The following is a 12,515-nucleotide window of genomic DNA, read 5'->3' on the forward strand; positions in this document are numbered from 1 at the left end:
AAAACGTTTCCTGACTCGCTTCTCCAAAACACCCCAAAGTGGCTCAATAATATTTAGATCTGGTGACTGTGCAGGCCATGGGAGATGTTCAACTTCACTTTCATGTTCATCAAACCAATCTTTCACCAGTCTCTCTGTGTATTGGATGCACATGGTCCTCCAGAATGGTTCGGTAGTCCTTGGCAGTGACGCGCCCATCTAGCACAAGGATTGGGCCAAGGGAATGCCATGATATGGCAGCCCAAACCATCACTGATCCACCCCCATGCTTCACTCTGGGCATGCAACAGTCTGGGTGGTACGCTTCTTTGGGGCTTCTCCACACCGTAACTCTCCCGGATGTGGGGAAAACAGTAAAGGTGGACTCATCAGAGAACAATACATGTTTCACATTGTCCACAGCCCAAGATTTGCGCTCCTTGCACCATTGAAACCGACGTTTGGCATTGGCACGAGTGACCAAAGGTTTGGCTATAGCAGCCCGGCCGTGTATATTGACCCTGTGGAGCTCCCGACGGACAGTTCTGGTGGAAACAGGAGAGTTGAGGTGCACATTTAATTCTGCCGTGATTTGGGCAGCCGTGGTTTTATGTTTTTTGGATACAATCCGGGTTAGCACCCGAACATCCCTTTCAGACAGCTTCCTCTTGCGTCCACAGTTAATCCTGTTGGATGTGGTTTGTCCTTCTTGGTGGTATGCTGACATTACCCTGGATACCGTGGCTCTTGATACATCACAAAGACTTGCTGTCTTGGTCACAGATGCGCCAGCAAGACGTGCACCAACAATTTGTCCTCTTTTGAACTCTGGTATGTCACCCATAATGTTGTGTGCATTGCAATATTTTGAGCAAAACTGTGCTCTTACCCTGCTAATTGAACCTTCACACTCTGCTCATACTGGTGCAATGTGCAATTAATGAAGATTGGCCACCAGACTGGTCCAATTTAGCCATGAAACCTCCCACACTAAAATGACAGGTGTTTCAGTTATTTTGTCCAACCCCTGTACCTGCTCCATATTTTGGTCTTCTCAATTCGTGTCTCTGCTTCTGCTATTTTATGATTGATGAGAGCAAGCTCAGATTTAGAAGATGTTTGTTTGTTTATTAGGATTTTAACGTCATGTTTTTACACTTTGGTTACATTCATGACAGGAACGGTAGTTATTAATTACACAAGGTTTATCAGTTCACAAGTTTATATCAAGCACAGTCATGGACAATTTAGTATTTTCAATTCACCTCACTTGCATGTCTTTGGACTGTGGGAGGAAACCGGAGCACCCGGAGTAAACCCACGCAGACAAGGGGAGAACATGCAATCTCCACACAGAAAGGACCCGGACCGCCCCACCTGGGGTTCGAACCCAGGACCTTCTCAGATTTAGAAGAAGATATACTTTATTTGTCACATATACATATACAGTTGCACAGTACAATGAAATTCTTTCTTCGCATATCCCAGCTTGTATGGAAGCTGGGGTCAGAGCGCAGGGTCAGCAACCTTACGGCGCCCCTGGAGAAGACAGGGTTAAGGGTCTTGCTCAAGGACCCAACAGTGGCTGCATAGCAGAGCCTGGATTTGAACCCCCAATCTTCCGGTTGATAGCCCAAAGCTCTACCCACTAGGCTACCACTGTCCCTATATTTAATATCCCATAACTGCTGTTTTGCGTCTTTGAGAAAGTCTCGTATTTTTTCTAGCACTCTGGCCAAACTTGCTGCTTCATGTGATTGAGCCTTAGCATTAGCTTCTTCATCATGTGCATGGGTAGATGAGCTGTTTTCTCAAAAATGAGTGAGCATCAGAAGCGTCCTCAGTGATGTAGGCAATCCCAGAATTCATTGCACCACCTTGTCTCTCACAGAAAAATAAGCATGACTGATGGTGTGGACAAACGAATGAAGTTATTTTCAAACGGAAATAAATTATTATTGATTTTTAACTTGTATCAGGGGGAGATGATCTATTGACATGTTAGCACACTGTGCTGCCTCAATCCATTGGTTTTAATGGCAAGATGCTAAATGCTAAACGTGAAACCCGATGGAATCTCTCTCTAAGTAGTGTGTTCGAATAACCGGACATATTAGTAATCGACTTATTAGAATCCTCTCTACTGAGGAAGCTGCCTGTGTAGGCAGTAAGACAGCAAGGCAGCTCCCTATATGTTTTCGAACACACCCACAGTATTACAAGCACAATAACACCTCAAACACTTTAGAACTTGGTATCCTCTGTTTTTTCTCTTCAGTGTGAACACACTGGTGATTTTCTGTGTCAGTCTTCTTACATTTTGAGCCAAAACATGTAAAACACATGTGTTCCCTTCACGAGTCAGTGTGCTGGTGTTAAATAAAACTCTTTCCACACAATTAGCACTGATGCAGATTCTCTACAGTGTGAATGCGCTGGTGTATTTAAAGATGACTCAGAGAACTAAAACTCTTCCCACACTGTGAGCACTGATCGGGTTTCTCTCCATTGTGAATGCGATGGTGTATTTTGAGAGCACTCTGATGATTAAAACTCTTCCCACACTGAAAGCACTGATATGGTTTCTCTCCAGTGTAAATGCGCTGGTGTATTTTTAGATCACTCTGATGATTAAAACTCTTCCCACACTTAGCACTGATATGGTTTCTCTTCAGTGTGAATGCACTGGTGTATTTTGAGATTAATCTGTTGACTAAAACTTTTCCCACACTGTGAGCACTGATATGGTTTCATTTACATTTTCAGCATTTAGCAGATGCTTTTATCCAAAGCAACTTACACAATGAGCTTAACTCCAATGTGAATGCGCTGGTGTATTTTGAGATTACTCTGATTATTAAAAGTCTTCCCACACTGTGAGCACTGATACGGTTTCTCTCCAGTGTGAATGCGCTGGTGTTTGTTGAAAGTACTCTGATGACTAAAACTCTTTCCACACTGTGAGCACTGATACGGTTACTCTCCAGTGTGAATGCGCTGGTGTATTTTGAGATAACGTTGATCACTAAAACTCTTCCCAGACTGTGAGCACTGATATGGTTGTTCTCCAGTGTGAATGCGCTGGTGTATTTTGAGAACACTCTGACGATTAAAACTCATCCCACACTGTGAGCAGTGATACGGTTTCTCTCCAGTGTGAATGCGCTGGTGATTTCTGAGATGACTCTGTTGATTGAAACTTTTCCCACACTGTGAGCACTGATACGGTTTCTCTCCAGTGTGAATGCGCTGGTGTTTTTTAAGATTACACTTCCGATTAAAACTCTTTCCACACTGTAAACACTGATACGGTTTCTCTCCAGTGTGAATGCGCTGGTGTATTTTGAGAACACTCTGACGATTAAAACTCATCCCACACTGTGAGCACTGATACGGTTTCTCTCCAGTATGAGTACGCTGGTGTATTTTAAGAGCACTTGGAGAAATAAAGCTATTTCTACACTGTGAGCACTGATACAGTTTCTCTCCAGTGTGAATGCGCTGGTGTATATTAAGAGTACTCTGTTGATTAAAACTCTTCCCACACTGTGAGCACTGAAACGGTTTCTCTCCAGTGTGAATGCGCTGGTGTATTTTGAGATGAATCTTTTGAATAAAACTCTTCCCACACTGTGAGCACTGATACGGTTTCTCTCCAGTGTGAATGTGCTGGTGCATTTTAAGAACACCTGGAGAACTAAAGCTCTTCCCACACTGTGAGCACTGATATGGTTTCGCTCCAGTGTGAACGCGATGGTGTTTTTTGAGATAACCCTGATGATTAAAACTCTTCCCACACTGTGAGCACTGATACGGTTTCTCTCCAGTGTGAATGCGCTGGTGTAGTTTAAGAGCACTGGGAGAACTAAAGCTCTTCCCACACTGTGAGCACTGATATGGTTTCTCTCCAGTGTGAATGCGCTGGTGTATTTTAAGAGCACTGGGAGAAATAAAGCTCTTCCCACACTGTGAGCACTGATACGGTTTCTCTCCAGTGTGAATGCGCTGGTGCATTTTGAGAGCAGTGGGAGAACTGAAGCTCTTCCCACACTGTGAGCACTGATACGGTTTCTCTCCAGTGTGAATGCGCTGGTGCATTTTAAGAGCAGTGGGAGAACTAAAGTTCTTCCCACACTGTGAGCACTGATATGGTTTCTCTCCAGTGTGAATGCGCTGGTGAATTTTAAAAACACCTGGAGAACTAAAGCTCTTCCCACACTGTGAGCACTGATACGGTTTCTCTCCAGTGTGAATGCGCTGGTGTCTTTTAAGAGCACTGGGATAACTAAAGCTCCTCCCACACTGTGAGCACTGATACGGTTTCTCTCCAGTGTGAATGCGCTGGTGCATTTTAAGAGCACTGGGAGAACTAAAGCTCTTCCCACACTGTGAGCAGACGTTCCTTCTGTTCTGTTCTCTGGTGAGAGAGCTGTTAATGCTGACAGCACCAGAGGACGTCTGCTGATCACTGGAGCTTCTGGTGGGCGTCAGATCCTCATGTTCAGTCTTAATCTTCACCAGGGTCTCATATTTGACACTGTGGGGGGTCTTGATGTGTTTGTGGAGATGATTTTGGGTTGTACAGGAACGTGGACTCGAGGAGCAGCAGAAATCCTTGTTCAATCCTGAAGAAGAGAAACACAAGCTGCTCTTGTAACACCATCAATTACAAACATCACAATAAACACAGAGCAGATCAAATGATTTTCAAAGCTAAAAGTGAAGAGGAGCAAAGACACGGTACTGAGTGAGTATAGAGTGAGATAAAGAGGAAATAACCTCAGCACTTTTACTTTCAATATAGCAACAGAACATATTCACTCTTTTACACGCCTCAGTTATTTACTGGATTATATTATTAATATTATAAATATCATTATTATTATTATCATTACTGATGATAGAAACATTCTGACAGATGAACCATTAATAAATAAAACAGGTTTCATTGCTCAAGATTTGAAACATTCTTACTGAGATCATCTTCATCTTCAGGTTCCTCCTTCTTCTGAGGCAGGACACCTCCAAGTGATTGGTACACTGAGGAGAGGTGTCTATCAGAGGTGATGAGTTCCAGAGGGATTAATGATACTTCACCTGAAATGACATCAACATGTGAAGAAAGCTCAACAACTGGGACTAGTGTAGGGAGGCGTGTTGTTGTTGTTGTTTTAATGATATAATAAATCTTAGTTCCACTAAAAACTTGAGTCCAGACTGGAGTGAAGCAGCACTTCTCCACAGGACAGAACCATACAGGACAGATTCTGATCCACTATCCACTAATTACTGACCCCAGTACTGACCATCCTGTTCTGTACCACACTGTCTGGTGGAAAAGTGCTAAATTGTTGCATATGTACTTACAGCAGAAATCTTCATCTTCAGATCCTTCATCTTTTATATCCATGGGGGCGATGTGTCCCACTTCTGCTGACTGCATTATTAAAGATCTAACATAAAGACACACACACATGGATGAATGGATGGATAGATGGATGGATAGACAGACAGAGCAGCACATATTTACACATTTCAACAGCTCACAAAGTATTTACATATAATTGCTGTCTGTTTATTCATGGATTTAAAAATGTGTTGATCATACTGTAGACACAGAAACTGGACACTGGAAACAGATTGCCGTTTCTGTAAAAAAAAAAAAAATCTGTACAAAAATCTATACGAACTTTATGCTTTTCTACAAAACTTAATAGGCTTGTTCGAGATGAACTGCGCCTCACCTTGGTGGTCAGCGAGAGCAGTCGGTTGCAGTTGGGGAAGAAGGTTAAAAGAATGCCATCAAGTCGGACAGTCGCCACCTGCAACCCACATAAGCTATGGCAGATCTCGTGGCTTTTGCGTTCTTTGCAGCTGAGGAAGTGGATGCAGTAGAAATCCCTCTGCTTTTGCGTGAATATGATGAACATCGAACGAGCATTTATTTAATCATCTGTAGGCTAAACTAAACATCCTTGATCATTGAGCAGGTTAAGTCCAGCTTTTGTTTTCCAAATCCACAGTGGTGACTTCAGATGACTACAAAGTGTCAAACTAAGTTTCTGTAAATAAATATAGTTTTACTCATCATTCATTTATCTTGTAGATTGATGAAAAAGAAAAGTTCTAACAAACATGTTATCAAACACATATTTATGTTAACGAATAGATTTAAATATTTGTCTACAACAATTTAAATGAATAGACCTAAGCTAAGTAGCCTATTTTTCAAGACTGTCTATTGAAACATTTCACATGAAAACGTGTGAATACATAATTCCAAATATACGATTTGTTCAAGGTAGAATCAGTGAATCTGATAAACAATGTATATAACAGTGTTCTAGAAATAATTAGATGTTAATTATAAAGCGTACTCAATCAGACCTTAATCATTATGGTTGTGTATATGGTAAATAGACTGCAAAGTGGCTTAAAGTCCAACCTGTCTACATAATTATTTTGTCTATGTAAGGACTTAATCACATTTACCCTTCTTTAGGCTTGTTCCAAAAATACAAGATTTTGTAGAGGATGTTGTCCCCCTCTATAGTCTCAGAATTTAGAGGTAATTTCAGACTCTCCAAAGGACAAGTGGAGGTACGTAGAGTATGTGGAAGCAACATAATCTTCCAGATGGTTTTAATGTTATTATGATAACCTTCTTTTCTATTACTATTTACTATGTAGGATCTTGTAAACACCCTTGGCCCCGTCTATATGAATCCACAGCAGACAATATTGCCACTGGCAAAGAGTGTCCTAGCCTGTCTATGGACACTGTCGAACCAGGAGTCATATATCACAAAATCCACTCTTGCCAAACATCTCCATGAGTTTTGTACTCTGGTAAATACTAGAGATGTGCCGATCGGGGTTTTTGGCACCGATTCCGATCTGTGATCTCCTTTCAGGGACATCGGCCGATAGCCGATTCCGATGGGTGGTTGTTAGCAGTAAATAAAATAGATAAACTTAAAAAGAGCCTCACAGTGAAGATAAACCGGAGCAGCGCGCGCGTGTGTGTTTGTGCCCTTAGAAGAGACGCTTTGTTCACAGTATCGCTATAAGTGATTCATTGATTCACGAGACGATTCATTTTTCGCAAAGTGTAAGTTTCTCTTCTCGGTTATCTCTCCGTGTTTACTGTTATTAATTAAATGTCGTGGTTTTAAATAAACACCAGCTACTACAGAACATTCTGTGTGACTCTCTCACATTAAAAAGCTTAATTAAAAAGCTTAATTAAACTGCTATTACCACAGATCTGTAACCGACCGTCAGACTAAGGAGCTAAAAGTTCAGCAGATGATCCTGAACTAACGAATTTGCTAATGAATAAACTTTTGCCTCTGATTGGCTCTGTAACGTTTTCTGTTCTCATCTACATCACAAGTAAGAACCGCTTACGATTTACCAAAGTGAACCAGGAGTTTATATAACGTGCTGATAGAATCGACTCAGATGTGACCGGGTTGAATTATCTTTTTAAAGTAAATATTACAATCAGCAAAATTACATCGTATGTATGATGCACAACGTTAATGATGTTATTTTAGGTCATCAGAATCAGATCAGAATCAGAATCGGGCTTTATTGGCCAAGTATGCTTACACATACAAGGAATTTGTTTTTGGTTACACAGATGCTTGCAGTGCACGAAAAATACAATACAGACAATCTTATTCACACAGCTCACTCTCTCTCTAACACACACATTCATACCTGTAAACATAGAAAACATTGTAAACATTTAGCATGTGCAATTTACATTGTAATTTTAAAAAGGTGCAGTTTTGTGCAATATAAAAACTATAGAAAATATAAAAATATATAAATATGAAATGGAAGTAAAGGTGAAAATCCTGTGTATGCCATTACATAAATGAAATAGGTAGTTTTTGATGTGCAAGTGTCCCGAGTATTAACAGTACAGTAGTGTTAAGAGTGTGGCGGCGCGCAGGAGTGCAGCGGCTTCTCTAGCTCTCGGTGTTAGTGTAAAAAAACTAGTATGACTACTTCAAATAGAACAGCAATAAAGTACAGCTCAACAGCATTAATGGAACTAAACAACAGTGTCCATGTTCAAATACCTTTGGAACTAAAAGCAGCGCTCGGTAGGATGCGGATTCTACGAACGGCATGCAGCGGCAGACGGAGCTGGCTCAGGGCCAAAAGGAAGCGGTGCACGAGAAAGCAGAAGAGGGGTAAAAGAGCCGGTCTGCTATCCAAGCTAAGAGCTAACGCTAACAGACCCGCTATTCCATCGCTCTTTTTATCCAATGTCCGGGCTTTGGATAATAAAATGGACTTGCTGCGACACATACTGTGCCATCGGGAGATGCAAAGCTGCAGTGTCCTTGTTCTAACAGAGACGTGGCTTAATAACAACATGCCGGACTACGTCTTTGAGCTCGCCGGACGGCTACTTTTCCGCTCGGACAGGGACCGGCAGCTCTCCGGTAAAACCAGAGGAGGAGGACTCTGCATCTATATCAACAAAGGTTGGTGCACGAACTGTTCCGTAGTAAGCAAACATTGCTCTGATGTGGTGGAATATTTCATACTAAAATGTCGTCCCCACTATCTGCCTCGGGAATTTACAGCAGTATTCATAGCTGCGGTTTATGTTCCCCCGCAAGCTACCGCTAATGTAGCGCTGAAGGAGCTGCAAGACAGCATCGGCTCGCTACAAAATAAACATCCAGAAGCGTTATATGTAGTGGCAGGGGACTTCAACCACATGAATCTGCAGGACATTTTACCCACATTTCATCAGCACGTTAACTTTGCAACTCGGGGCAAAAACACTTTGGACAAAGTGTTTACAAACAGACGAGGAGCGTACAGAGCAGCGCCACGCCCCCACCTCGGCGCCTCAGATCACATCTCTCTCCTGCTCGCTCCTGCATACTGCCCGGTGTCAAGGAGCAAAAACCCTGACACAAAAACCATCTGTGTGTGGCCTGAAGGTGCTGTGTCCAGGCTACAGGACTGCTTCGAGACCACAGACTGGCAGATATTCAAGGAAGCTGCAACATCAGAGAGCAATGTTGATCTGGAGGAATACACAACATCTGTTATGGACTATATTAGGACGTGTATGGAGAATGTGACCACCTCAAAGACTATAACCATCAGGCAGAACCAGAAACCATGGATCAACGGCGAGGTGCGTTCCTTGCTGAGAACCCGTGATGCCGCATTCAGAGACGGTGATGAAACTGCACTCAAAACTGCCAGAAGAAACCTGTCTGCTGGAATAAAGAGGGCAAAAGCCACTTATGCTCTTAAGATTCAGGGTCATTTCACATCAAACGACCCACAGAGCATGTGGAAGGGCATTAGGTGCATCACAGACTACAAGAGGGGGGGCACACAGTGCCCTGAGGACCCAGCTCTCCCCGACACCCTCAACACCTTTTATGCACGCTTTGAGGTCTCCAACACCACCACCCCCTCCCGGCTCGCACCCTCCTTGGACAAACTCCCAGCCATCAGCGTAACAATAGCAGAGGTGAGAAGAACACTGCTGAAAGTCAACCCCCGAAAGGCCCCCGGCCCTGATGGAATTCCAGGTAGAGTTCTGAGGGAATGTGCATATCAACTGTCTGAGGTCCTGACGGATATATTCAACATCTCACTGTCCCAGGCCAGAGTTCCAGTATGTCTCAAGACATCCACTATCATTCCTGTACCAAAGTCCTCTTCAGCGACGTGTCTCAACGATTACCGACCTATTGCACTCACTCCTGTCACCATGAAGTGCTTCGAGAGGTTGGTAATGAGGCACCTGAAACAGACCATCAACGTAGCGGAGGACGTACACCAGTTTGCATATAGGCAGAACCGGTCCACAGCTGACGCCATCGCTACCCTGACCCACCAGGCCCTCACCCACCTGGAAAACAAGGACTCCTACGTGAGGCTGTTGTTTCTGGACTTCAGTTCTGCATTTAATACCATCATCCCGCAGAAACTGATGTCCAAGCTGGAATCACTGGGAACCTCCTCTTCCCTGTGTAACTGGGTCCTGGATTTCCTGACCTGCAGGCCTCAAAATGTCAGGATAAACAACATCACATCCTCCACCATCATCCTGAACACCGGCTCCCCTCAGGGCTGTGTGCTCAGCCCACTACTGTACACACTCATGACCTACGACTGCAGAGCACACCACAAGAACAACCTCGTGGTCAAGTTCGCGGACGATACAGTGGTGGTCGGACTCATCACCCACGGAGACGAGTCGCCGTACAGGAAGGAGGTGGAGGACCTAACATGGTGGTGCAGAGACAACAACCTCATCCTCAATGTTCAGAAAACCAAGGAGATGGTTGTGGATTTCCGCAGGACTGGTACATCCCCTCCTCCTCTACTCATTGATGGATTAGCTGTGGAGATGGTCCCCTCCGTCAAGTACCTTGGGGTTCACCTGACGGACACACTCACCTGGCATACCAACACCATGGCTGTCATAAAGAAGGCCAACCAACGCCTGTATTTCCTGAGGAAGCTGAGGAGGGCAGGTCTTCACACAGACATCCTCAGGTCCTTCTACAGCTGTGTGGTGGAGAGCACCCTGACCACCTGCCTCACTGTGTGGTATGCTGGCTGCACTGTGGCAGAGAAGGAGGCGCTGCAGAGAGTGGTAAAGTCTGCACAGAGGACCATCGGATGCAGCTTACCACCCATCGGGGACATATACACAACCAGGTGTAAGGAAAGAGCCGCCTGCATCTTCCGTGACCCCACCCACCCATCACATGGACTTTTCACCCCCCTTCCCTCTGGTAGGAGGCTGCGCTGCATCCGAGCAAAAACAACAAGACTGAAAAACAGCTTCTTTCCGGATGCAGTCAGACTGCTAAATTGCTCCACCCCTCATGTACTGTCTATTCACCAGTTACTTTAAACACCTGTGACCTGGTGCTGCCTTTTATCTGCTGCTATACTGAATCGTGCACTTTAGATCCGCATAAAGCCAATACTTGAATGTAAATGTAAATATTTAAAATTCATATCTTAGTTATTTCTTCTAGTTTTTAAGTCTTAAGTTTTATTTTTACTAAACATAGTTTCTCTTGCTATTTATATTTTATATTTTATTATGTTTACACACACCGAGACCTGAGTAACTGCATTTCGTTTTAATCATGTACATGGTTTTGAATGACAATAAAGCTGAGTCTGAGTCTGAGTCTGAGTGTTCAATTGTTCATGAGCGTAATGGAGTTTGGATAAAAGCTTCTCTGTAGCCTGGTCGTTCGGGTCTTCATGTGGCTGAAGCGTCGGCCTGATGGAAGGCACCGAAACAGGTGATGACCAGGGTGAGACGGGTCAGTGATGATTTTCTCTGCACGCTTCCTGGTTCTGGAGGCATGCAGGTCCAGGTCATGAAGAGCTTTCACTGTGGTTTCTGTACGATGGTTGATGAATGGTGATGCGATGGTTGGTGCTTCGTAGCTCAAAGTCTGGATCGATCCACTGAGCTGTTAACTTAACATGATCTTTATATATCGCACGATCGGATCGGCTACTTTTAGGAGATATCGGCCGATCGCCGATAGCATATTTTGATAAAAAATCGGCCGATACCGATTCATAGCCGATCGATCGTCCCATCTCTAGTAAATACGCACATGGCCAGGGCGGCACGGTGGCTTAGTGGGTAGCACTGTCGCCTCACAGCAAGAAGGTCCTGGGTTCGAACCCCAGGTGGGGCGGTCCGGGTCCTTTCTGTGTGGAGTTTGCATGTTCTCCCCGTGTCTGTGTGGGTTTACTCCGGGTACTCCGGTTTCCTCCCACAGTCCAAAGACATGCAAGTGAGGTGAATTGAAGATACTAAATTGTCCAAGACTGTGCTTGATATAACCTTGTGAACTGATTAACCTTGTGTGATGAATAACTACCGTTCCTGTCATGAATGTAACCAAAGTGTAAAACATGACGTTAAAATCCTAATAAACAAACAAACGCACATGGCCACACTGTGACGACCCCTGGCAAATTTGAACAGGAAATAGCTTACCTTAACAGAACAGCTTACCTTCTGGCCTTGGTTCTTGTAAAGAAACATGACACCATGCTCATCCACACAGCTTTATTTATGTAGCATATTTTAAAACGTTTACAAAGTTTACAGAGTAGCCTACTTGAGTCTTATCTTGATATGGAATGATAATTATGAAATATGTTGCAATTTGTATGAAAATAAACTGTCATGCTACTAGAAAGCATGATAGTATTTCGCACATGTCGGGTCTTTAAGCATGGCTGGATTACTGACCGGGCCAGTGGGGCCAGCACCCAGGGGCCCTTGAGGTCAGGGGGCCCCGGGGGGGGCCCTGGCCAAAAACATTTTGCGATGCCTATCAACATTTATGATACAATATATTTTTATTTCCTAGGGCCCTCCATTTTAAGGATCCTCTGACTATTAGGGACTTTGACCCCAGGGCCTCCTGGGGGCCCCTAGCCATGCTTTTGGGGGCGCTAGCCATGCTTTTGGGGGCCCTAGCCATGCTTTTGGGCCC

General features: G+C 44.0%; 1 pseudogene; it reads right to left on the reverse strand.

Moving 5' to 3' along the window:
- Window positions 1–12,515, reverse strand: part of LOC134334891 (uncharacterized) — a 759,100-nt pseudogene that overhangs the window by 147,234 nt on the left and 599,351 nt on the right.

Source organism: Trichomycterus rosablanca, chromosome 2 (assembly GCF_030014385.1).
Source record: "Trichomycterus rosablanca isolate fTriRos1 chromosome 2, fTriRos1.hap1, whole genome shotgun sequence".
Lineage (NCBI taxonomy): Eukaryota > Metazoa > Chordata > Actinopteri > Siluriformes > Trichomycteridae > Trichomycterus > Trichomycterus rosablanca.